At 39.2% G+C, this 4,060-nt stretch overlaps 1 pseudogene; it reads right to left on the bottom strand.

The window, feature by feature from the left end:
- Positions 1-1,084: 1,084 nt before the first annotated feature.
- Positions 1,085-1,845, bottom strand: LOC138836032 (Golgi to ER traffic protein 4 homolog pseudogene; annotated as a pseudogene).
- Between the last annotated feature and the right edge of the window lie 2,215 nt (positions 1,846-4,060).

The following is a 4,060-nucleotide window of genomic DNA, read 5'->3' as shown; positions in this document are numbered from 1 at the left end:
TTCTAGCTCAGTGCTCTGCTACTTGAGCCACAAACTCCATTTTCAGCATTTTTGGTGTTTAGTTGGAGATAGGAATCTCACAGGTTTTCCTCCCCTGGCTGGCTTTGAAACAAAATCCTCAGCTCTTTGCCTACTGAGTAGATAGGATTACAAGCTTGAACTGATACTCTTATTTTTCTATTCTATTCTTCTTTTGCTTTTCTATTTAAGAATCATTTCGTTAAGTGGCAAAAAAATCCTGCTTTTGAACACAGCAGAGAAAATCAATGAAAATAGAAGCTGTGTCTGAATAGATCAATAAATGGATATATATTTTAAAAGACGTATCAAAATACAAAATAACAAAACAGAGAAGAAACCAGTTGCCAATAACCAAAACAAATGAGTACTTTATCAGAAATCCTACCGTTATAAAATTTAAAAGTACAGTAATAAACAACTTCAGATGATTTATTCAAAGATGAAACCTATCAAACCTACTTAAGGAAGAACGAAAAAAATGGAATCTACACAAATTTTCTCAATTTACATTTAAATGCATTGCAATCTATAAAACTCTAGGTACTGATGAATTTATTATTGACTTTTCCTAAAACTTTGAAGAGATCATTTTGATTCTACAAAAATATTTCCTTAGAAAGTGAGGAAATACTATTTGCCCTCTTAAAAGTTTCTCATAAAAAATATCTGGCTGAATTTTGTCTGGAATTATACTCTATGTACTGAGCAGTTAAGGAGAATTGTTTCAGGACATTGAGTCTTCTAATCATTAAGTACTTGATCGTTCATTTACTTAGTCCTTATTTTTTTGTATAACATTTGAAACGTTTTATAAAATCCATTCAAGATAAACTTCTGAATTGGAAAACCTTTTGGAGGGAATTTACTCAAAGCAGAATGATATATTTTAGGCATTTCAGTATTTAGAGCTGTGAGTATGAACTCCATGAACAGTATAACTTGTCTTTAAGGAAGTTTTTAATACATAGAGCATAACTAAGAAAAATTGTAGGTGATAGAGTAACTAAGGGAGGCCAGGACGTGGCCAACTGCCTCCATAGGAAGACAAAAGCTTGGGATGTACCCTGAGGGACAACTCTCCTGTCCTGTTCTGTCCTGTCGAGCTACTTGTCATGTATTGGGTACCTGCACAGGGAGGGCTGGAACTGCTCTCACAGCACCATAAACGTGGTTAGCTTGCTGCCATCCAAGGCCAGCAGCAGAAATCAGATGAAGTGGAGCAGGGATTGGATGGAGGGCGGCCCGTGCTTGATGGATGTTGCTTCTGTGCATACATGATGAAGACCACAGACCTAGTTTTGTTTTCCAATAGAGAAACTGCAGCACTGCCTGAGCCACAAGTATGTCCACTTGCCATGGAAGCTGTGGGCCGTGGAGTCCTCCACCAGCATGTTGGCGCAGCCCTCACCGTCTGTGGAGTGTAGAAAGTAGTATCAAGATTCCCAGTAGTTCGGCTCTTTCCACAGGGTCAGGGCCCAAAATGGAAGGAGCTAAGGATGGCCCCATTTCCAGGAACCCCAACTGGAACACTTCAGGGCTCTGGAGAAGGGGTCCATCAACTGAACACCCTAGCCAGACACTCCATCCATTTCTGCCATCTACATCCATTTCAGGGACTCCACACCAGCATGGACAGCTCTGCTGTGCTGTTTTGCTGGCCATGAAGGAAGAACAGCAGTATGCTCCTGAGCACATGAGCTCTTGGGCCTCAGAGGGCTTGCTCTGGGACATGTACCTGAAGAAGATGGTCCAGTACATTTGGTGTGCCCCATACTGGCCGCCATTCTCCATGCAGCTTAACTTGCATGTGATTGTGGGCTTCATTGTGAGAGCCTTCCTGCTCCACCATCGCTGCTGGCAATGTGGCCCAAGTAGTATAATCTTTAGAAAGACTAGGACAAAGCCTGAGAATATTAATGCAAGAAATTGGGGTACATCAAAAAGAGGGTGGGGAAAGTGTAGACAAATGAAGGGAGGAAGGGTCAGAATGTAGTCAAGCTCATTGGGAGAAAGTGAGGGAACAGAAGATGTTGTATGAAAGGAAATGTTCTCATCTGACTTATGTAAATGAAATCCCTCTACACAACCTCTTTAAAATAACTATAATCAGCTGGGCACAGGCCACTCAGGCCTGTAATCTTAGCTACACAGGAAGCTGAGATCTGAGGGTCTCAGTTCAAAGCCAGCCCGGGCAGGAAACTCCATGTCACCCTTATCTCCAATAAACCACTAAAAAACAGGAAGTGGCGCTCTGGCTCAAGTGGTAGAGTGCTCATCTTGAGTGCAACAGCTGAGGGATAATGCCCAATCCCAGAGTTCAAACCCCATGCCTGACAATAAATAAATAAATAAATAAATAAATAAATAAATAAATAAATAAATAAATAAATAAATAAATAAAATTAAATTTGCTAAAAAGGAATTCATTGCCTATACTGCAAAACTAAGAAATATAAGGGAATGGTGGGTCAGAGGGGGGTGTGATTATTGTAGGTGTGGCACAAATCAATATGCACTGTATTCATAAACTGCTTTTGTTATATGGCAACTCCTTTGCACAACTACTGAAAGATAATTGACAAATAAAAATAATAATTGAATAGATGTAAAATAAGATACAAGAGAAAGAAATGGTTGATAGATACTTCTGATATAGAACAGGGCTTCCTATTATATTGGGACCCTATAGAAGAACTCTACTGTTTTTGTAATATTTCAGAATAAGATGAGATTCATAAAGCATAGTTCATTATGATTTTTCAAAAATAATTTAAGTAGTTGTTAATAACCCAACAATACTAAATTCCTATATTATCTACATGAACAAATGTAATTTATTATCATGGTTTGAAAGAAAAATCTATGGAAACACTTTTATTTTTGGTAGGACATGAAGCTTGACCTCTGGGCCTGGGCACTACCCCTCAGCTCTTCAGCTCAAGGCAAGCACCTTACCACTTGAGCCACATAGCCATTTCTGGTTTTCTGGTGGTTAATTAGAAATAAGAGTCTCATGCACTTGCCTGCCCAGGCTGGCTTTGAAGCGCAATCTTCTGATCTCAGCACCTTGACTAGCTAGGATTACAGGTGAGGGCCACCGATGCCTGGCTAAAATTCTTAATTCCAATTAATAAGCAGAAACCCAGAACTTGAGGCTTTGCTTAAAAGGGGGAGTGCAGGTAGAAAGTGTAAAGCAAATACTAGCAGAGAGGCAAGCAGAGAAAGAGAGAGAAAGAGAGAAAAAGCGAGAGTAAGAGAGAGGGAGGGAGAGAGAGAGAAAAATGTAAAAACAAGAAGCAACCATGGGAGGAGACAGGCAAAAGAGTGTAATGAAAGTGAATATTATGAAAATAAGTAGTATGAAAATAGGAAAATATAATGGAGTCCATTATTTTGTACAATAATAAGACAATATATCTAAAAGAAATTATTTAGACAGTGATGAGAACATATTAGCTGGTGGGGAAGATATTATTTACATTCACTTAGGCCCCAAACACAATCTCTGAAGATGCTCCTATTCTATCCGGGCCAATGAAGTGGCCACTGCCAGTTTTTGCAGCAAAAAAAGAAAAATGTCATTCTGAGAACCAATGAGAGATAATGGCCAGACACAAGTGCCAGGCCCTGGGTTTTGTTCTCCGATTTGAAAAAAAAAACTAATCTTATTTAGTTTATGACTTACTTCACAGAAGAAATAAATGTATTCACTCATTCATGGATGCACATATTGATACATTTTCGGTCTCGTTTGAGAAAATTTACTATGAAAAAGCATAACAGAAGTCACATACTGATGGTTCATGCTTGTAATCCAAGCCACTCAGGAGGCTGAGATTTGAGGATCATGGTTTGCAGCCAGTTGGTGCAAAATCGTCTATAAGTCTCTTATCCCAACCAGTAAAAGACCAACCAGCAAAAAAACTATAGCAGTGTCTCAAGCAGTAGAATGTTAGCCAAGAGCTATAAAGCTACAGGGCAGCACCCAGTCACTGAGTTCATGTCCCAGCAGAACTGGCAGAAAAAAATGAACTCGAAT

This window comes from Dipodomys merriami, unplaced genomic scaffold, assembly GCF_024711535.1.
Source record: "Dipodomys merriami isolate MVZ:Mamm:240054 unplaced genomic scaffold, mDipMer1.0.p SCAF_247, whole genome shotgun sequence".
Classification (NCBI taxonomy): domain Eukaryota; kingdom Metazoa; phylum Chordata; class Mammalia; order Rodentia; family Heteromyidae; genus Dipodomys; species Dipodomys merriami.
Note: the sequence above shows the minus strand (reverse complement) of the source record. Positions and strands in the feature narration are given on the sequence as shown.